The following is a 22,103-nucleotide window of genomic DNA, read 5'->3' as shown; positions in this document are numbered from 1 at the left end:
TATCAACAATGGGTCTGACTGAGGGACTCCATGAGAGAAGCCCAAGCAAGACGCGCCCCGGAGAGCGTCTTGTCACGTGTCAACACTGGGTCTGACTGAGCGTCTCCAGGAGAGAGGCCCAAGCAAGACGCGCCCCGAGGAGCGTCTTGCCACATGTCACCACTGGGTCTGACTGAGCGCCTCCAGGAGAGAGGCCCAAGCAAGACGCGCCCCGAGGAGCGTCTTGCCACATGTCAACAATGAGTTTGACTGAGGGCCTCCAGGAGAGAGGCCCAAGCAAGACGTGCCCCGAGGAGCGTCTTGCCACATATCAACAATGGGTCTGACTGAGGGCCTCCAGGAGAGAGGCCCAAGCAAGACGCGCCCCGAGGAGCGTCTTGCCACGTGTCAACACTGGGTCTGATTGAGGGCCTACAGGAGAGAGGCCCAAGCAAGACGCGCCCCGAGGAGCGTCTTGCCACATGTCACCACTGGGTCTGACTGAGCGCCTCCAGGAGAGAGGCCCAAGCAAGACGCGCCCCGAGGAGCGTCTTGCCACATGTCACCACTGGGTCTGACTGAGCGCCTCCAGGAGAGAGGCCCAAGCAAGACGCGCCCCGAGGAGCGTCTTGCCACATGTAAACAATGAGTCTGACTGAGGGCCTCCAGGAGAGAGGCCCAAGCAAGACGCGCCCCGAGGAGCGTCTTGCCACATATCAACAATGGGTCTGACTGAGGGCCTCCATGAGAGAAGCCCAAGCAAGACGCGCCCCGAGGAGCGTCTTGTCACGTGTCAACACTGGGTCTGACTGAGCGTCTCCAGGAGAGAGGCCCAAGCAAGACGCGCCCCGAGGAGCGTCTTGCCACATGTCATCACTGGGTCTGACTGAGCGTCTCCAGGAGAGAAGCCCCAGCAAGACGCGCCCCGAGGAGCGTCTTGCCACATGTAAGCACTGGGTCTTACTGAGCGCCTCCAGGAGAGAGGCCCCAGCAAGACGCGCCCCGAGGAGCGTCTTGCCTTATGTCAGCACTCGGTCTGACTGAGCGCATCCAGGAGAGAAGCCCAAGCAAGACACGCCACGAGGAGCGTCTTGCCACATGTCAACAATGGGTCTGACTGAGGGCCTCCAGGAGAGAAGCCCAAGCAAGACGCGCCCCGAGGAGCGTCTTGCCACATGTCAGCACTCGGTCTGACTGAGCACCTCCAGGAGAGAGGCCCAAGCAAGACGCACCCCGAGGAGCGTCTTGACACATGTCAACACTGGGGCTGACAGAGGGCCTCCAGGAGAGAGGCCCAAGCAAGATGCGCCCCGAGGAGCGTCTTGCCACATGTAAACAATGGGTCTGACTGAGGGCCTCCAGGAGAGAAGCCCAAGCAAGACGCGCCCCGAGGAGCGTCTTGTCACGTGTCAACACTGGGTCTGACTGAGCGTCTCCAGGAGAGAGGCCCAAGCAAGACGCGCCCCGAGGAGCGTCTTGCCACATGTCACCACTGGGTCTGACTGAGCGCCTCCAGGAGAGAGGCCCAAGCAAGACGCGCCCCGAGGAGCATCTTGCCACATGTCAACAATGAGTCTGACTGAGGGCCTCCAGGAGAGAAGCCCAAGCAAGACGCGTCCCGAGGAGCGTCTTGCCACATGTCAGCACTCGGTCTGACTGAGCGCCTCCAGGAGAGAGGCCCCAGCAAGACGCGCCCGGAGGAGCGTCTTGCCTTATGTCAGCACTCGGTCTGACTGAGCGCCTCCAGGAGAGAGGCCCAAGCAAGACGCGCCCCGAGGAGCGTCTTGCCACATGTCACCACTGGGTCTGACAGAGCGCCTCCAGGAGAGAGGCCCCTGCAAGACGCGCCCCGAGGAGCGTCTTGCCTTATGTCAGCACTCGGTCTGACTGAGCGTCTCCAGGAGAGAGGCCCAAGCAAGACGCGCCCCGAGGAGCGTCTTGCCACATGTCACCACTGGGTCTGACTGAGCGCCTCCAGGAGAGAGGCCCAAGCAAAACGCGCCCCGAGGAGCGTCTTGCCACATGTCGGCACTCGGTCTGACTGAACGCCTCTAGGAGAGAAGCCCCAGCAAGACGCGCCCCGAGGAGCGTCTTGCCACATATCAACAATGGGTCTGACTGAGGGCCTCCATGAGAGAAGCCCAAGCAAGACGCACCCCGAGGAGCGTCTTGCCACATGTAAGCACTGGGTCTGACTGAGCGCCTCCAGGAGAGAGGCCCCAGCAAGACGCGCCCCGAGGAGCATCTTGCCTTATGTCAGCACTCGGTCTGACTGAGCGCCTCCAGGAGATAGGCCCAAGCAAGACGCGCCCCGAGGAGCGTCTTGCCACATGTCAACAATGGGTCTGACTGAGGGCCTCCAGGAGAGAAGCCCAAGCAAGACGCGCCCCGAGGAGCGTCTTGTTACATGTCAGGACTCGGTCTGACTGAGCGCCTCCAGGAGAGAGGCCCAAGCAAGACGCACCCCGGGGAGCGTCTTGCCACATGTCAACACTTGGTCTGACTGAGCGCCTCCAGGAGATAGGCCCAAGCAAGACGCGCCCCGAGGAGCGTCTTGCCACGTGTCAACACTGTGTCTGACTGAGCGTCTCCAGGAGAGAGGCCCAAGCAAGACGCGCCCCGAGGAGCGTCTTGCCACATGTCAACAATGGGTCTGACTGAGGGCCTCCAAGAGAGAAGCCCAAGCAAGACGCGCCCCGAGGAGCGTCTTGCCACATGTAAGCACTGGGTCTGACTGAGCGCCTCCAGGAGAGAGGCCCAAGCAAGACGTGCCCCGAGGAGCGTCTTGCCACATATCAACAATGGGTCTGACTGAGGGCCTCCATGAGAGAAGCCCAAGCAAGACGCGCCCCGAGGAGCGTCTTGTCACGTGTCAACACTGGGTCTGACTGAGCGTCTCCAGGAGAGAGGCCCAAGCAAGACGCGCCCCGAGGAGCGTCTTGCCACATGTCACCACTGGGTCTGACTGAGCGCCTCCAGGAGAGAGGCCCAAGCAAGACGCGCCCCGAGGAGCGTCTTGCCACATGTAAGCACTGGGTCTGACTGAGCGCCTCCAGGAGAGAGGCCCCAGCAAGACGCGCCCCGAGGAGCGTCTTGCCTTATGTCAGCACTCGGTCTGACTGAGCGCCTCCAGGAGAGATGCCCAAGCAAGACGCGCCCCGAGGAGCGTCTTGCCACATGTCACCACTGGGTCTGACTGAGCGCCTCCAGGAGAGAGGCCCAAGCAAAACGCGCCTCGAGGAGCGTCTTGCCATATGTCAACAATGAGTCTGACTGAGGGCCTCGGCGAGAGAAGTCCAAGCAAGACGCGTCCCGAGGAGCGTCTTGCCACATGTCGGCACTCGGTCTGACTGAACGCCTCTAGGAGAGAAGCCCCAGCAAGACGCGCCCCGAGGAGCGTCTTGCCACATGTAAGCACTGGGTCTGACTGAGCGCCTCCAGGAGAGAGGACCCAGCAAGACGCGCCCCGAGGAGCATCTTGCCTTATGTCAGCACTCGGTCTGACTGAGCGCCTCCAGGAGATAGGCCCAAGCAAGACGCGCCCCGAGGAGCGTCTTGCCACATGTCAACAATGGGTCTGACTGAGGGCCTCCAGGAGAGAAGCCCAAGCAAGACACGCCCCGAGGAGCGTCTTCTTACATGTCAGGACTCGGTCTGACTGAGCGTCTCCAGGAGAGAGGCCCAAGCAAGACGCGCCCCGAGGAGCGTCTTGCCACATGTCACCACTGGGTCTGACTGAGCGCCTCCAGGAGAGAGGCCCAAGCAAGACGCGCCCCGAGGAGCATCTTGCCACATGTCAACAATGAGTCTGACTGAGGGCCTCCAGGAGAGAAGCCCAAGCAAGACGCGCCCCGAGGAGCGTCTTGCACCATGTCAACACTGGGTCTGACTGAGCACCTCCAGGAGAGAGGCCCAAGCAAGACTCGCCCCGAGGAGCGTCTTGCCACATATCATTAATGGGTCTGACTGAGGGCCTCCATGAGAGAAGCCCAAGCAAGACGCGCCCCGAGGAGCGTCTTTCCACATGTCAGCACTCGGTCTGACTGAGCGCCTCCAGGAGAGAGGCCAAAGCAAGACGGGCCCCGAGGAGCGTCTTGCCACATATCAACAATGGGTCTGACTGAGGGCCTCCATGAGAGAAGCCCAAGCAAGACGCGCCCCGAGGAGCGTCTTGTCACGTGTCAACACTGGGTCTGACTGAGCGTCTCCAGGAGAGAGGCCCAAGCAAAACGCGCCCCGAGGAGCGTCTTGCCATATGTCAACAATGAGTCTGACTGAGGGCCTCGGGGAGAGAAGCCCAAGCAAGACGCGTCCCGAGGAGCGTCTTGCCACATGTCGGCACTCGGTCTGACTGAACGCCTCTAGGAGAGAAGCCCCAGCAAGACGCGCCCCGAGGAGCGTCTTGCCACATGTAAGCACTGGGTCTGACTGAGCGCCTCCAGGAGAGAGGACCCAGCAAGACGCGCCCCGAGGAGCATCTTGCCTTATGTCAGCACTCGGTCTGACTGAGCGCCTCCAGGATATAGGCCCAAGCAAGACGCGCCCCGAGGAGCGTCTTGCCACATGTCAACAATGGGTCTGACTGAGGGCCTCCAGGAGAGAAGCCCAAGCAAGACGCGCCCCGAGGAGCGTCATGTTACATGTCAGGACTCGGTCTGACTGAGCGCCTCCAGGAGAGAGGCCCAAGCAAGACGCACCCCGAGGAGCGTCTTGCCACATGTCAACACTTGGTCTGACTGAGCGCCTCCAGGAGATAGGCCCAAGCAAGACGCGCCCCGAGGAGCGTCTTGCCACGTGTCAACACTGTGTCTGACTGAGCGTCTCCAGGAGAGAGGCCCAAGCAAGACGCGCCCCGAGGAGCGTCTTGCCACGTGTCACCACTGGGTCTGACTGAGTGCCTCCAGGAGAGAGGCCCAAGCAAGACGCGCCCCGAGGAGCGTCTTGCCACGTGTCACCACTGGGTCTGATTGAGCACCTCCAGGAGAGAGGCCCCAAGCAAGACGCGCCCCGAGGAGCGTCTTGTTACATGTCAGGACTCGGTCTGACTGAGCGCCTCCAGGAGAGAGGCCCAAGCAAGACGCACCCCGAGGAGCGTCTTGCCACATGTCAACACTTGGTCTGACTGAGCGCCTCCAGGAGATAGGCCCAAGCAAGACGCGCCCCGAGGAGCGTCTTGCCACGTGTCAACACTGTGTCTGACTGAGCGTCTCCAGGAGAGAGGCCCAAGCAAAACGCGCCCCGAGGAGCGTCTTGCCACGTGTCACCACTGGGTCTGACTGAGTGCCTCCAGGAGAGAGGCCCAAGCAAGACGCGCCCCGAGGAGCGTCTTGCCACGTGTCACCACTGGGTCTGATTGAGTGCCTCCAGGAGAGAGGCCCAAGCAAGACGCGCCCCGAGGAGCGTCTTGCCACGTGTCACCACTGGGTCTGACTGAGCGCCTCCAGGAGAGAGGCCCAAGCAAGACGCGCCCCGAGGAGCGTCTTGCCACGTGTCACCACTGGGTCTGATTGAGCGCCTCCAGGAGAGAGGCCCAAGCAAGACGCGCCCCGAGGAGCGTCTTGCCACGTGTCAACAAGGGGTCTGACAGAGGGCCTCCAGGAGAGAGGCCCAAGCAAGACGCGCCCCGAGGAGCGTCTTGCCACGTGTCACCACTGGGTCTGACTGAGTGCCTCCAGGAGAGAGGCCCAAGCAAGACGCGCCCCGAGGAGCGTCTTGTCACATGTCAACACTGGGTCTGATTGAGCGCCTCCAGGAGAGAAGCCCCAGCAAGACGCGCCCCGAGGAGCGTCTTGCCACATGTCAGCACTCGGTCTGACTGAGCGCCTCCAGGAGAGAGGCCCAAGCAAGATGCGCCCCGAGGAGCGTCTTGCCACATGTAAACAATGGGTCTGACTGAGGTCCTCCAGGAGAGAAGCCCAAGCAAGACGCGCCCCGAGGAGCGTCTTGTCACGTGTCAACACTGGGTCTGACTGAGCGTCTCCAGGAGAGAGGCCCAAGCAAGACGCGCCCCGAGGAGCGTCTTGCCACATGTCACCACTGGGTCTGACTGAGCGCCTCCAGGAGAGAGGCCCAAGCAAGACGCGCCCCGAGGAGCGTCTTGCCACATGTCAACAATGGGTCTGACTGAGGGCCTCCAGGAGAGAAGCCCAAGCAAGGCGCCCCCCGAGGAGCGTCTTGCCACATGTCAACAATGGGTCTGACTGAGGGCCTCCATGAGAGAAGCCCAAGCAAGACGCGCCCCGAGGAGCGTCTTGCCACATGTCAGCGCTTGGTCTGACTGAGCGCCTCCAGGAGAGAGGCCCAAGCAAGACGCGCCCCGAGGAGCGTCTTGTCACGTGTCAACACTGGGTCTGACTGAGCGTCTCCAGGAGAGAGGCCCAAGTAAGACGCGCCCCGAGGAGCGTCTTGCCACATGTCACCACTGGGTCTGACTGAGCGTCTCCAGGAGAGAGGCCCAAGCAAGACGGGCCCCGAGGAGCGTCTTGACACATGTCAACACTGGGGCTGACAGAGGGCCTCCAGGAGAGAGGCCCAAGCAAGATGCGCCCCGAGGAGCGGCTTGCCACATGTAAACAATGGGTCTGACTGAGGGCCTCCAGGAGAGAAGCCCAAGCAAGACGCGCCCCGAGGAGCGTCTTGCCACATGTCAGCACTCGGTCTGACTGAGCGCCTCCAGGAGAGAGGCTCAAGCAAGACGCGCCCCGAGGAGTGTCTTGCCACATGTAAGCACTGGGTCTGACTGAGCGCCTCCAGGAGAGAGGCCCCAGCAAGACGCGCCCCGAGGAGTTTCTTGCCTTATGTCAGCACTCGGTCTGACTGAGCACCTCCAGGAGAGAGGCCCAAGCAAGACTCGCCCCGAGGAGCGTCTTGCCACATATCAACAATGGGTGTGACTTAGGGCCTCCATGAGAGAAGCCCAAGCAAGACGCGCCCCGAGGAGCGTCTTGCCACATGTCAGCACTCGGTCTGACTGAGCGCCTCCAGGAGAGAGGCCCAAGCAAGACGCGCCCCGAGGAGCGTCTTGCCACATATCAACAATGGGTCTGACTGAGGGCCTCCATGAGAGAAGCCCAAGCAAGACGCGCCCCGAGGAGCGTCTTGTCACATGTCACCACTGGGTCTGACTGAGCGCCTCCAGGAGAGAGGCCCAAGCAAGATGCGCCCCGGGGAGCGTCTTGCCACATGTCACCACTGGGTCTGACTGAGCGCCTCTAGGAGAGAGGCCCAAGCAAAACGCGCCCCGAGGAGCGTCTTGCCACATGTCAAGAATGAGTCTGACTGAGGGCCTCGAGGAGAGAAGCCCAAGCTAGACGCGTCCCGAGAAGCGTCTTGCCACATGTCGGCACTCGGTCTGACTGAACGCCTCTAGGAGAGAAGTCCCAGCAAGACGCGCCCCGAGGAGCGTCTTACCACGTGTCAACACTGGGTCTGATTGAGGGCCTCCAGGAGAGAGGCCCAAGCAAGACGCGCCCCAAGGAGCGTCTTGACACGTGTCACCACTGGGTCTGATAGAGCGCCTCCAGGAGAGAGGCCCAAGCAAAACGCGCCCCGAGGAGAGTCTTGCTTGGGCCTCTCTCCTGGAGGTGCTCAGTCAGACCCAGTGTTGACATGGTGCAAGACGCTCCTCGGGGCGTGTCTTGCTTGGGCTTCTCTCCTGGAGGCCCTCAGTCAGACCCATTGTTGACATGTGGCAAGACGCTCCTCGGGGCGCGTCTTGCTTGGGCCTATATCCTGGAGGCGCTCAGTCAGACCGAGTGCTGACATAAGGCAAGATGCTCCTCGGGGCGCGTCTTGCTGGGTCCTCTCTCCTGGAGGCGCTCAGTCAGACCCAGTGCTTACATGTGGCAAGACGCTCCTCGGGGCGCTTCTTGCTTGGGCTTCTCTCATGGAGGCCCTCAGTCAGACCCATTGTTGATATGTGGCAAGACGCTCCTCGGGGCGCGTCTTGCTGGGGCTTCTCTCCTAGAGGCGTTCAGTCAGACCGAGTGCCGACATGTGGCAAGACGCTCCTCGGGACGCGTCTTGCTTGGGCTTCTCTCCCCGAGGCCCTCAGTCAGACTCATTGTTGACATATGGCAAGACGCTCCTCGGGGCGCGTTTTGCTTGGGCCTCTCTCCTGGAGACGCTCAGTCAGACCCAGTGTTGACACGTGACAAGACGCTCCTCGGGGCGCGTCTTGCTTGGGCTTCTCTCATGGAGGCCCTCAGTCAGACCCATTAATGATATGTGGCAAGACGCTCCTCGGGGCGAGTCTTGCTTGGGCCTCTCTCCTGGAGGTGCTCAGTCAGACCCAGTGTTGACATGGTGCAAGACGCTCCTCGGGGCGTGTCTTGCTTGGGCTTCTCTCTTGGAGGCCCTCAGTCAGACCCATTGTTGACATGTGGCAAGACGCTCCTCGGGGCGCGTCTTGCTTGGGCCTCTCTCCTGGAGGCGCTCAGTCAGACCGAGTCCTGACATGTAAGAAGACGCTCCTCGGGGCGTGTCTTGCTTGGGCTTCTCTCCTGGAGGCCCTCAGTCAGACCCATTGTTGACATGTGGCAAGACGCTCCTCGGGGCGAGTCTTGCTTGGGCCTATCTCCTGGAGGCGCTCAGTCAGACCGAGTGCTGACATAAGGCAAGATGCTCCTCGGGGCGCGTCTTGCTGGGTCCTCTCTCCTGGAGGCGCTCAGTCAGACCCAGTGCTTACATGTGGCAAGACGCTCCTCGGGGCGCGTCTTGCTGGGGCTTCTCTCCTAGAGGCGTTCAGTCAGACCGAGTGCCGACATGTGGCAAGACGCTCCTCGGGACGCGTCTTGCTTGAGCTTCTCTCGCCGAGGCCCTCAGTCAGACTCATTGTTGACATATGGCAAGACGCTCCTCGAGGCGCGTTTTGCTTGGGCCTCTCTCCTGGAGGCGCTCAGTCAGACCCAGTGGTGACATGTGGCAAGACGCTCCTCGGGGCGCGTCTTGCTTGGGCATCTCTCCTGGAGGCGCTCAGTCAGACCGAGTGCTGACATAAGGCAAGACGCTCCTCGGGGCGCGTCTTGCTGGGGCCTCTCTCCTGGAGGCGCTCAGTCAGACCCAGTGCTTACATGTGGCAAGACGCTCCTCGGGGCGCGTCTTGCTTGGGCCTCTCTCCTGGAGGCGCTCAGTCAGACCCAGTGGTGACATGTGGCAAGACGCTCCTCGGGGCGCGTCTTGCTTGGGCCTCTCTCCTGGAGACGCTCAGTCAGACCCAGTGTTGACACGTGACAAGACGCTCCTCGGGGCGCGTCTTGCTTGGGCTTCTCTCATGGAGGCCCTCAGTCAGACCCATTGTTGATATGTGGCAAGACGCTCCTCGGGGCACGTCTTGCTTGGGCCTCTCTCCTGGAGGCGCTCAGTCAGACCCAGTGCTTACATGTGGCAAGACGCTCCTCGGGGCGCGTCTTGCTTGGGCTTCTCTCTTGGAGGCCCTCAGTCAGACCCATTGTTGACATGTGGCAAGACGCTCCTCGGGGCGCGTCTTGCTTGGGCCTCTCTCCTGGAGACGCTCAGTCAGACACAGTGTTGACACGTGGCAAGACGCTCCTCGGGGCGCGTCTTGCTTGGGCCTATCTCCTGGAGGCGCTCAGTCAGACCAAGTGTTGACATGTGGCAAGACGCTCCCCGGGGTGCGTCTTGCTTGGGCCTCTCTCCTGGAGGCGCTCAGTCAGACCGAGTCCTGACATGTAACAAGACGCTCCTCGGGGCGCGTCTTGCTTGGGCTTCTCTCCTGGAGGCCCTCAGTCAGACCCATTGTTGACATGTGGCAAGACGCTCCTCGGGGCGCGTCTTGCTTGGGCCTATCTCCTGGAGGCGCTCAGTCAGACCGAGTGCTGACATAAGGCAAGATGCTCCTCGGGGCGCGTCTTGCTGGGGCCTCTCTCCTGGAGGCGCTCAGTCAGACCCAGTGCTTACATGTGGCAAGACGCTCCTCGGGGTGCGTCTTGCTTGGGCTTCTCTCATGGAGGCCCTCAGTCAGACCCATTGTTGATATGTGGCAAGACGCTCCTCGGGGCGCGTCTTGCTGGGGCTTCTCTCCTAGAGGCGTTCAGTCAGACCGAGTGCCGACATGTGGCAAGACGCTCCTCGGGGCGCGTTTTGCTTGGGCCTCTCTCCTGGAGGCGCTCAGTCAGACCCAGTGGTGACATGTGGCAAGACGCTCCTCGGGGCGCGTCTTGCTTGGGCCTCTCTCCTGGAGACGCTCAGTCAGACCGAGTGCTGACATAAGGCAAGACGCTCCTCGGGGCGCGTCTTGCAGGGGCCTCTCTCCTGGAGGCGCTCTGTCAGACCCAGTGGTGACATGTGGCAAGACGCTCCTCGGGGCGCGTCTTGCTTGGGCCTCTCTCCTGGAGGCGCTCAGTCAGACCGAGTGCTGACATAAGGCAAGACGCTCCTCCGGGCGCGTCTTGCTGGGGCCTCTCTCCTGGAGGCGCTCAGTCAGACCGAGTGCTGACATGTGGCAAGACGCTCCTCGGGACGCGTCTTGCTTGGGCTTCTCTCCTGGAGGCCCTCAGTCAGACTCATTGTTGACATGTGGCAAGATGCTCCTCGGGGCGCGTCTTGCTTGGGCCTCTCTCCTGGAGGCGCTCAGTCAGACCCAGTGGTGACATGTGGCAAGACGCTCCTCGGGGCGCGTCTTGCTTGGGCCTCTCTCCTGGAGACGCTCAGTCAGACCCAGTGTTGACACGTGACAAGACGCTCCTCGGGGCGCGTCTTGCTTGGGCTTCTCTCCTGGAGGCCCTCAGTCAGACCCATTGTTTACATGTGGCAAGACGCTCCTCGGGGCGCATCTTGCTTGGGCCTCTCTCCTGGAGGCCCTCTGTCAGCCCCAGTGTTGACATGTGTCAAGACGCTCCTCGGGGTGCGTCTTGCTTGGGCCTCTCTCCTGGAGGTGCTCAGTCAGACCGAGTGCTGACATGTGGCAAGACGCTCCTCGGGGCGCGTCTTGCTTGGGCTTCTCTCCTGGAGGCCCTCAGTCAGACCCATTGTTGACATGTGGCAAGACGCTCCTCGTGGCGTGTCTTGCTTGGGCTTCTCTCCTGGATGCGCTCAGTCAGACCGAGTGCTGACATAAGGCAAGACGCTCCTCGGGGCGCGTCTTGCTGGGGCCTCTCTCCTGGAGGCGCTCAGTCAGACCCAGTGCTTACATGTGGCAAGACGCTCCTCGGGGCGCGTCTTGCTGGGGCTTCTCTCCTGGAGACGCTCAGTCAGACCCAGTGATGACATGTGGCAAGACGCTCCTCGGGGCGCGTCTTGCTTGGGCCTCTCTCCTGGAGACGCTCAGTCAGACCCAGTGTTGACACGTGACAAGACGCTCCTCGGGGCGCGTCTTGCTTGGGCTTCTCTCATGGAGGCCCTCAGTCAGACCCATTGTTGATATGTGGCAAGACGCTCCTCGGGGCGCGTCTTGCTTGGGCCTCTCTCCTGGAGGCCCTCAGTCAGACTCATTGTTTACATGTGGCAAGACGCTCCTCGGGGCGCGTCTTGCTTGGGCCTCTCTCCTGGAGGCGCTCAGTCAGACCCAGTGGTGACATGTGGCAAGACGCTCCTCGGGGCGCGTCTTGCTTGGGCCTCTCTCCTGGAGGCGCTCAGTCAGACCCAGTGGTGACATGTGGCAAGACGCTCCTCGGGGCGCGTCTTGCTTGGGCCTCTCTCCTGTAGGCCCTCAATCAGACCCAGTGTTGACACGTGGCAAGACGCTCCTCGGGGCGCGTCTTGCTTGGGCCTCTCTCCTGGAGGCCCTCAGTCAGACCCATTGTTGATATGTGGCAAGACGCTCCTCGGGGCACGTCTTGCTTGGGCCTCTCTCCTGGAGGCCCTCAGTCAAACTCATTGTTGACATGTGGCAAGACGCTCCTCGGGGCGCGTCTTGCTTGGGCCTCTCTCCTGGAGGCGCTCAGTCAGACCCAGTGGTGACATGTGGCAAGACGCTCCTCGGGGCGCGTCTTGCTTGGGCCTCTCTCCTGGAGACGCTCAGTCAGACCCAGTGTTGACACGTGACAAGACGCTCTCCGGGGCGCGTCTTGCTTGGGCTTCTCTCATGGAGTCCCTCAGTCAGACCCATTGTTGATATGTGGCAAGACGCTCCTCGGGACACGTCTTGTTGGGGCCTCTCTCCTGGAGGTGCTCAATCAGACCCAGTGGTGACACGTGGCAAGACGCTCCTCGGGGCGCGTCTTGCTTGGGCCTCTCTCCTGGAGGCACTCAGTCAGACCCAGTGGTGACACGTGGCAAGACGCTCCTCGGGGCGCGTCTTGCTTGGGCCTCTCTCCTGGAGACGCTCAGTCAGACACAGTGTTGACACGTGGCAAGACGCTCCTCGGGGCGCGTCTTGCTTGGGCCTATCTCCTGGAGGCGCTCAGTCAGACCAAGTGTTGACATGTGGCAAGACGCTCCTCGGGGTGCGTCTTGCTTGGGCCTCTCTCCTGGAGGCGCTCAGTCAGACCGAGTCCTGACAAGTAACAAGACGCTCCTCGGGGCGCGTCTTGCTTGGGCTTCTCTCCTGGAGGCCCTCAGTCAGACCCATTGTTGACATGTGGCAAGACGCTCCTCGGGGCGCGTCTTGCTTGGGCCTATCTCCTGGAGGCCCTCAGTCAGACCGAGTGCTGACATAAGGCAAGATGCTGCTCGGGGCGCGTCTTGCTGGGTCCTCTCTCCTGGAGGCGCTCAGTCAGACCCAGTGCTTACATGTGGCAAGACGCTCCTCGGGGCGCTTCTTGCTTGGGCTTCTCTCATGGAGGCCCTCAGTCAGACCCATTGTTGATATGTGGCAAGACGCTCCTCGGGGCGCGTCTTGCTGGGGCTTCTCTCCTAGAGGCGTTCAGTCAGACCGAGTGCCGACATGTGGCAAGACGCTCCTCGGGACGCGTCTTGCTTGGGCTTCTCTCCCCGAGGCCCTCAGTCAGACTCATTGTTGACATATGGCAAGACGCTCCTCGGGGCGCGTTTTGCTTGGGCCTCTCTCCTGGAGGCGCTCAGTCAGACCCAGTGGTGACATGTGGCAAGACGCTCCTCGGGGCGCGTCTTGCTTGGGCCTCTCTCCTGGAGGCGCTCAGTCAGACCGAGTGCTGACATAAGGCAAGACGCTCCTCGGGGCGCGTCTTGCTGGGGCCTGTCTCCTGGAGGCGCTCAGTCAGACCCAGTGCTTACATGTGGCAAGACGCTCCTCGGGGCGCGTCTTGCTTGGGCCTCTCTCCTGGAGGCGCTCAGTCAGACCCAGTGGTGACATGTGGCAAGACGCTCCTCGGGGCGCGTCTTGCTTGGGCCTCTCTCCTGGAGACGCTCAGTCAGACCCAGTGTTGACACGTGACAAGACGCTCCTCAGGGCGCGTCTTGCTTGGGCTTCTCTCATGGAGGCCCTCAGTCAGACCCATTGTTGATATGTGGCAAGACGCTCCTCGGGGCGCGTCTTGCTTGGGCCTCTCTCCTGGAGGCCCTCAGTCAGACCGAGTGCTGACATGTGGCAAGACGCTCCTCGGGGCGCGTCTTGCTTGGGCTTCTCTCATGGAGGCCCTCAGTCAGACCCATTAATGAAAGGTGGCAAGACGCTCCTCGGGGCGAGTCTTGCTTGGGCCTCTCTCCTGGAGGTGCTCAGTCAGACCCAGTGTTGACATGGTGCAAGACGCTCCTCGGGGCGTGTCTTGCTTGGGCTTCTCTCTTGGAGGCCCTCAGTCAGACCCATTGTTGACATGTGGCAAGACGCTCCTCGGGGCGCGTCTTGCTTGGGCCTCTCTCCTGGAGGCGCTCAGTCAGACCGAGTCCTGACATGTAAGAAGACGCTCCTCGGGGCGCGTCTTGCTTGGGCTTCTCTCCTGGAGGCCCTCAGTCAGACCCATTGTTGACATGTGGCAAGACGCTCCTCGGGGCGCGTCTTGCGTGGGCCTATCTCCTGGAGGCGCTCAGTCAGACCGAGTGCTGACATAAGGCAAGATGCTCCTCGGGGCGCGTCTTGCTGGGTCCTCTCTCCTGGAGGCGCTCAGTCAGACCCATTGCTTACATGTGGCAAGACGCTCCTCGGGGCGCGTCTTGCTTGGGCTTCTCTCATGGAGGCCCTCAGTCAGACCCATTATTGATATGTGGCAAGACGCTCCTCGGGGCGCGTCTTGCTGGGGCTTCTCTCCTAGAGGCGTTCAGTCAGACCGAGTGCCGACATGTGGCAAGACGCTCCTCGGGACGCGTCTTGCTTGGGCTTCTCTCGCCGAGGCCCTCAGTCAGACTCATTGTTGACATATGGCAAGACGCTCCTCGGCGCGCGTCTTGCTTGGGCTTCTCTCCTGGAGGCCCTCAGTCATACCCATTGTTGACATGTGGCAAGACGCTCCTCGGGGCGCGTCTTGCTTGGGCCTATCTCCTGGAGGCGCTCAGTCAGACCGAGTGCTGACATAAGGCAAGATGCTCCTCGGGGCGCGTCTTGCTGGGGCCTCTCTCCTGGAGGCGCTCAGTCAGACCCAATGCTTACATGTGGCAAGACGCTCCTCGGGGCGCGTCTTCCTTGGGCTTCTCTCATGGAGGCCCTCAGTCAGACCCATTGTTGATATGTGGCAAGACGCTCCTCGGGGCGCGTCTTGCTGGGGCTTCTCTCCTAGAGGCGTTCAGTCAGACCGAGTGCCGACATGTGGCAAGACGCTCCTCGGGGCGCGTTTTGCTTGGGCCTCTCTCCTGGAGGCGCTCAGTCAGACCCAGTGGTGACATGTGGCAAGACGCTCCTCGGGGCGCGTCTTGCTTGGGCCTCTCTCCTGGAGACTCTCAGTCAGACCGAGTGCTGACATAAGGCAAGACGCTCCTCGGGGCGCGTCTTGCAGGGGCCTCTCTCCTGGAGGCGCTCTGTCAGACCCAGTGGTGACATGTGGCAAGACGCTCCTCGGGGTGCGTCTTGCTTGGGCCTCTCTCCTGGAGGCGCTCAGTCAGACCGAGTGCTGACATAAGGCAAGACGCTCCTCCGGGCGCGTCTTGCTGGGGCCTCTCTCCTGGAGGCGCTCAGTCAGACCGAGTGCTGACATGTGGCAAGACGCTCCTCGGGACGCGTCTTGCTTGGGCTTCTCTCCTGGAGGCCCTCAGTCTGACTCATTGTTGACATGTGGCAAGATGCTCCTCGGGGCGCGTCTTGCTTGGGCCTCTCTCCTGGAGGCGCTCAGTCAGACCCAGTGGTGACATGTGGCAAGACGCTCCTCGGGGCGCGTCTTGCTTGGGCCTCTCTCCTGGAGACGCTCAGTCAGACCCAGTGTTGACACGTGACAAGACGCTCCTCGGGGCGCGTCTTGCTTGGGCTTCTCTCCTGGAGGCCCTCAGTCAGACCCATTGTTTACATGTGGCAAGACGCTCCTGGGGGCGCATCTTGCTTGGGCCTCTCTCCTGGAGGCCCTCTGTCAGCCCCAGTGTTGACATGTGTCAAGACGCTCCTCGGGGTGCGTCTTGCTTGGGCCTCTCTCCTGGAGGCGCTCAGTCAGACCGAGTGCTGACATGTGGCAAGACGCTCCTCGGGGCGCGTCTTGCTTGGGCTTCTCTCCTGGAGGCCCTCAGTCAGACCCATTGTTGACATGTGGCAAGACGCTCCTCGTGGCGTGTCTTGCTTGGGCTTCTCTCCTGGAGGCGCTCAGTCAGACCGAGTGCTGACATAAGGCAAGACGCTCCTCGGGGCGCGTCTTGCTGGGGCTTCTCTCCTGGAGACGCTCAGTCAGACCCAGTGATGACATGTGGCAAGACGCTCCTCGGGGCGCGTCTTGCTTGGGCCTCTCTCCTGGAGACGCTCAGTCAGACCCAGTGTTGACACGTGACAAGACGCTCCTCGGGGCGCGTCTTGCTTGGGCTTCTCTCATGGAGGCCCTCAGTCAGACCCATTGTTGATATGTGGCAAGACGCTCCTCGGGGCGCGTCTTGCTTGGGCCTCTCTCCTGGAGGCCCTCAGTCAGACCCATTGTTGACATGTGGCAAGACGCTCCTCGTGGCGTGTCTTGCTTGGGCTTCTCTCCTGGAGGCGCTCAGTCAGACCGAGTGCTGACATAAGGCAAGACGCTCCTCGGGGCGCGTCTTGCTGGGGCCTCTCTCCTGGAGGCGCTCAGTCAGACCCAGTGCTTACATGTGGCAAGACGCTCCTCGGGGCGCGTCTTGCTGGGGCTTCTCTCCTGGAGACGCTCAGTCAGACCCAGTGATGACATGTGGCAAGACGCTCCTCGGGGCGCGTCTTGCTTGGGCCTCTCTCCTGGAGACGCTCAGTCAGACCCAGTGTTGACACGTGACAAGACGCTCCTCGGGGCGCGTCTTGCTTGGGCTTCTCTCATGGAGGCCCTCAGTCAGACCCATTGTTGATATGTGGCAAGACGCTCCTCGGGGCGCGTCTTGCTTGGGCCTCTCTCCTGGAGGCCCTCAGTCAGACTCATTGTTTACATGTGGCAAGACGCTCCTCGGGGCGCGTCTTGCTTGGGCCTCTCTCCTGGAGGCGCTCAGTCAGACCCAGTGGTGACATGTGGCAAGACGCTCCTCGGGGCGCGTCTTGCTTGGGCCTCTCTCCTGGAGGCGCTCAGTCAGACCCAGTGGTGACATGTGGCAAGACGCTCCTCGGGGCGCGTCTTGCTTGGGCCTCTCTCCTGTAGGCCCTCAATCAGACCCAGTGTTGACACGTGGCAAGACGCTCCTCGGGGCGCGTCTTGCTTGGGCCTCTCTCCTGGAGGCCCTCAGTCAGACCCATTGTTGATATGTGGCAAGACGCTCCTCGGGGCACGTCTTGCTTGGGCCTCTCTCCTGGAGGCCCTCAGTCAAACTCATTGTTGACATGTGGCAAGACGCTCCTCGGGGCGCGTCTTGCTTGGGCCTCTCTCCTGGAGGCGCTCAGTCAGACCCAGTGGTGACATGTGGCAAGACGCTCCTCGGGGCGCGTCTTGCTTGGGCCTCTCTCCTGGAGACGCTCAGTCAGACCCAGTGTTGACACGTGACAAGACGCTCTCCGGGGCGCGTCTTGCTTGGGCTTCTCTCATGGAGTCCCTCAGTCAGACCCATTGTTGATATGTGGCAAGACGCTCCTCGGGACACGTCTTGTTGGGGCCTCTCTCCTGGAGGTGCTCAATCAGACCCAGTGGTGACACGTGGCAAGACGCTCCTCGGGGCGCGTCTTGCTTGGGCCTCTCTCCTGGAGGCACTCAGTCAGACCCAGTGGTGACACGTGGCAAGACGCTCCTCGGGGCGCGTCTTGCTTGGGCCTCTCTCCTGGAGACGCTCAGTCAGACACAGTGTTGACACGTGGCAAGACGCTCCTCGGGGCGCGTCTTGCTTGGGCCTATCTCCTGGAGGCGCTCAGTCAGACCAAGTGTTGACATGTGGCAAGACGCTCCTCGGGGTGCGTCTTGCTTGGGCCTCTCTCCTGGAGGCGCTCAGTCAGACCGAGTCCTGACAAGTAACAAGACGCTCCTCGGGGCGCGTCTTGCTTGGGCTTCTCTCCTGGAGGCCCTCAGTCAGACCCATTGTTGACATGTGGCAAGACGCTCCTCGGGGCGCGTCTTGCTTGGGCCTATCTCCTGGAGGCGCTCAGTCAGACCGAGTGCTGACATAAGGCAAGATGCTGCTCGGGGCGCGTCTTGCTGGGTCCTCTCTCCTGGAGGCGCTCAGTCAGACCCAGTGCTTACATGTGGCAAGACGCTCCTCGGGGCGCTTCTTGCTTGGGCTTCTCTCATGGAGGCCCTCAGTCAGACCCATTGTTGATATGTGGCAAGACGCTCCTCGGGGCGCGTCTTGCTGGGGCTTCTCTCCTAGAGGCGTTCAGTCAGACCGAGTGCCGACATGTGGCAAGACGCTCCTCGGGACGCGTCTTGCTTGGGCTTCTCTCCCCGAGGCCCTCAGTCAGACTCATTGTTGACATATGGCAAGACGCTCCTCGGGGCGCGTTTTGCTTGGGCCTCTCTCCTGGAGGCGCTCAGTCAGACCCAGTGGTGACATGTGGCAAGACGCTCCTCGGGGTGCGTCTTGCTTGGGCCTCTCTCCTGGAGGCGCTCAGTCAGACCGAGTGCTGACATAAGGCAAGACGCTCCTCGGGGCGCGTCTTGCTGGGGCCTGTCTCCTGGAGGCGCTCAGTCAGACCCAGTGCTTACATGTGGCAAGACGCTCCTCGGGGCGCGTCTTGCTTGGGCCTCTCTCCTGGAGGCGCTCAGTCAGACCCAGTGGTGACATGTGGCAAGACGCTCCTCGGGGAAAGTCTTGCTTGGGCCTCTCTCCTGGAGACGCTCAGTCAGACCCAGTGTTGACACGTGACAAGACGCTCCTCGGGGCGCGTCTTGCTTGGGCTTCTCTCATGGAGGCCCTCAGTCAGACCCATTGTTGATATGTGGCAAGACGCTCCTCGGGGCGCGTCTTGCTTGGGCCTCTCTCCTGGAGGCGCTCAGTCAGACCGAGTGCTGACATGTGGCAAGACGCTCCTCGGGGCGCGTCTTGCTTGGGCTTCTCTCATGGAGGCCCTCAGTCAGACCCATTAATGAAAGGTGGCAAGACGCTCCTCGGGGCGAGTCTTGCTTGGGCCTCTCTCCTGGAGGTGCTCAGTCAGACCCAGTGTTGACATGGTGCAAGACGCTCCTCGGGGCGTGTCTTGCTTGGGCTTCTCTCTTGGAGGCCCTCAGTCAGACCCATTGTTGACATGTGGCAAGACGCTCCTCGGGGCGCGTCTTGCTTGGGCCTCTCTCCTGGAGGCGCTCAGTCAGACCGAGTCCTGACATGTAAGAAGACGTTCCTCGGGGCGCGTCTTGCTTGGGCTTCTCTCCTGGAGGCCCTCAGTCAGACCCATTGTTGACATGTGGCAAGACGCTCCTCGGGGCGCGTCTTGCGTGGGCCTATCTCCTGGAGGCGCTCAGTCAGACCGAGTGCTGACATAAGGCAAGATGCTCCTCGGGGCGCGTCTTGCTGGGTCCTCTCTCCTGGAGGCGCTCAGTCAGACCCATTGCTTACATGTGGCAAGACGCTCCTCGGGGCGCGTCTTGCTTGGGCTTCTCTCATGGAGGCCCTCAGTCAGACCCATTATTGATATGTGGCAAGACGCTCCTCGGGGCGCGTCTTGCTGGGGCTTCTCTCCTAGAGGCGTTCAGTCAGACCGAGTGCCGACATGTGGCAAGACGCTCCTCGGGACGCGTCTTGCTTGGGCTTCTCTCGCCGAGGCCCTCAGTCAGACTCATTGTTGACATGTGGCAAGACGCTCCTCGGGACGCGTCTTGCTTGGGCTTCTCTCGCCGAGGCCCTCAGTCAGACTCATTGTTGACATATGGCAAGACGCTCCTCGGGGCGCGTTTTGCTTGGGCCTCTCTCCTGGAGGCGCTCAGTCAGACCCAGTGCTTACATGTGGCAAGACGCTCCTCGGGGCGCGTCTTGCTTGGGCTTCTCTCATGGAGGCCCTCAGTCAGACCCATTATTGATATGTGGCAAGACGCTCCTCGGGGCGCGTCTTGCTGGGGCTTCTCTCCTAGAGGCGTTCAGTCAGACCGAGTGCCGACATGTGGCAAGACGCTCCTCGGGACGCGTCTTGCTTGGGCTTCTCTCGCCGAGGCCCTCAGTCAGACTCATTGTTGACATATGGCAAGACGCTCCTCGGGGCGCGTTTTGCTTGGGCCTCTCTCCTGGAGGCGCTCAGTCAGACCCAGTGGTTACATGTGGCAAGACGCTCCTCGGGGCGCGTCTTGCTTGGGCCTCTCTCCTGGAGGCGCTCAGTCAGACCGAGTGCTGACATAAGGCAAGACGCTCCTCGGGGCGCGTCTTGCTGGGGCCTCTCTCCTGGAGGCGCTCAGTCAGACCCAGTGCTTACATGTGGCAAGACGCTCCTCGGGGCGCGTCTTGCTTGGGCCTCTCTCCTGGAGGCGCTCAGTCAGACCCAGTGGTGACATGTGGCAAGACGCTCCTCGGGGCGCGTCTTGCTTGGGCCTCTCTCCTGGAGACGCTCAGTCAGACCCAGTGTTGACACGTGACAAGACGCTCCTCGGGGCGCGTCTTGCTTGGGCTTCTCTCATGGAGGCCCTCAGTCAGACCCATTGTTGATATGTTGCAAGACGCTCCTCGGGGCGCGTCTTGCTTGGGCCTCTCTCCTGGAGGCGCTCAGTCAGACCGAGTGCTGACATGTGGCAAGACGCTCCTCGGGGCGCGTCTTGCTTGGGCTTCTCTCATGGAGGCCCTCAGTCAGACCCATTGTTGATATGTGGCAAGACGCTCCTCGGGGCGAGTCTTGCTTGGGCCTCTCTCCTGGAGGTGCTCAGTCAGACCCAGTGTTGACATGGTGCAAGACGCTCCTCGGGGCGCGTCTTGCTTGGGCTTCTCTCTTGGAGGCCCTCAGTCAGACCCATTGTTGACATGTGGCAAGACGCTCCTCGGGGCGCGTCTTGCTTGGGCCTCTCTCCTGGAGACGCTCAGTCAGACACAGTGTTGACACGTGGCAAGACGCTCCTCGGGGCGCGTCTTGCTTGGGCCTATCTCCTGGAGGCGCTCAGTCAGACCAAGTGTTGACATGTGGCAAGACGCTCCCCGGGGTGCGTCTTGCTTGGGCCTCTCTCCTGGAGGCGCTCAGTCAGACCGAGTCCTGACATGTAACAAGACGCTCCTCGGGGCGCGTCTTGCTTGGGCTTCTCTCCTGGAGGCCCTCAGTCAGACCCATTGTTTACATGTGGCAAGACGCTCCTCGGGGCGCGTCTTGCTTGGGCCTATCTCCTGGAGGCGCTCAGTCAGACCGAGTGCTGACATAAGGCAAGATGCTCCTCGGGGCGCGTCTTGCTGGGGCCTCTCTCCTGGAGGCGCTCAGTCAGACCCAGTGCTTACATGTGGCAAGACGCTCCTCGGGGCGCGTCTTGCTTGGGCTTCTCTCATGGAGGCCCTCAGTCAGACCCATTGTTGATATGTGGCAAGACACTCCTCGGGGCGCGTCTTGCTGGGGCTTCTCTCCTAGAGGCGTTCAGTCAGACCGAGTGCCGACATGTGGCAAGACGCTCCTCGGGGCGCGTTTTGCTTGGGCCTCTCTCCTGGAGGCGCTCAGTCAGACCCAGTGGTGACATGTGGCAAGACGCTCCTCGGGGCGCGTCTTGCTTGGGCCTCTCTCCTGGAGACGCTCAGTCAGACCGAGTGCTGACATAAGGCAAGACGCTCCTCGGGGCGCGTCTTGCAGGGGCCTCTCTCCTGGAGGCGCTCTGTCAGACCCAGTGGTGACATGTGGCAAGACGCTCCTCGGGGCGCGTCTTGCTTGGGCCTGTCTCCTGGAGGCGCTCAGTCAGACCGAGTGCTGACATAAGGCAAGACGCTCCTCCGGGCGCGTCTTGCTGGGGCCTCTCTCCTGGAGGCGCTCAGTCAGACCGAGTGCTGACATGTGGCAAGACGCTCCTCGGGACGCGTCTTGCTTGGGCTTCTCTCCTGGAGGCCCTCAGTCAGACTCATTGTTGACATGTGGCAAGATGCTCCTCGGGGCGCGTCTTGCTTGGGCCTCTCTCCTGGAGGCGCTCAGTCAGACCCAGTGGTGACATGTGGCAAGACGCTCCTCGGGGCGCGTCTTGCTTGGGCCTCTCTCCTGGAGACGCTCAGTCAGACCCAGTGTTGACACGTGACAAGACGCTCCTCGGGGCGCGTCTTGTTTGGGCTTCTCTCCTGGAGGCCCTCAGTCAGACCCATTGTTTACATGTGGCAAGACGCTCCTCGGGGCGCATCTTGCTTGGGCCTCTCTCCTGGAGGCCCTCTGTCAGCCCCAGTGTTGACATGTGTCAAGACGCTCCTCGGGGTGCGTCTTGCTTGGGCCTCTCTCCTGGAGGCGCTCAGTCAGACCGAGTGCTGACATGTGGCAAGACGCTCCTCGGGGCGCGTCTTGCTTGGGCTTCTCTCCTGGAGGCCCTCAGTCGGACCCATTGTTGACATGTGGCAAGACGCTCCTCGTGGCATGTCTTGCTTGGGCTTCTCTCCTAGAGGCGCTCAGTCAGACCGAGTGCTGACATAAGGCAAGACGCTCCTCGGGGCGCGTCTTGCTGGGGCCTCTCTCCTGGAGGCGCTCAGTCAGACCCAGTGCTTACATGTGGCAAGACGCTCCTCGGGGCGCGTCTTGCTGGGGCTTCTCTCCTGGAGACGCTCAGTCAGACCCAGTGATGACATGTGGCAAGACGCTCCTCGGGGCGCGTCTTGCTTGGGCC

The sequence above is a fragment of the Nothobranchius furzeri genome, chromosome 6 (assembly GCF_043380555.1).
Source record: "Nothobranchius furzeri strain GRZ-AD chromosome 6, NfurGRZ-RIMD1, whole genome shotgun sequence".
NCBI lineage: Eukaryota > Metazoa > Chordata > Actinopteri > Cyprinodontiformes > Nothobranchiidae > Nothobranchius > Nothobranchius furzeri.
The sequence above is the reverse complement of the archived record's forward strand: the minus strand, read 5'-3'. Positions refer to the sequence as shown.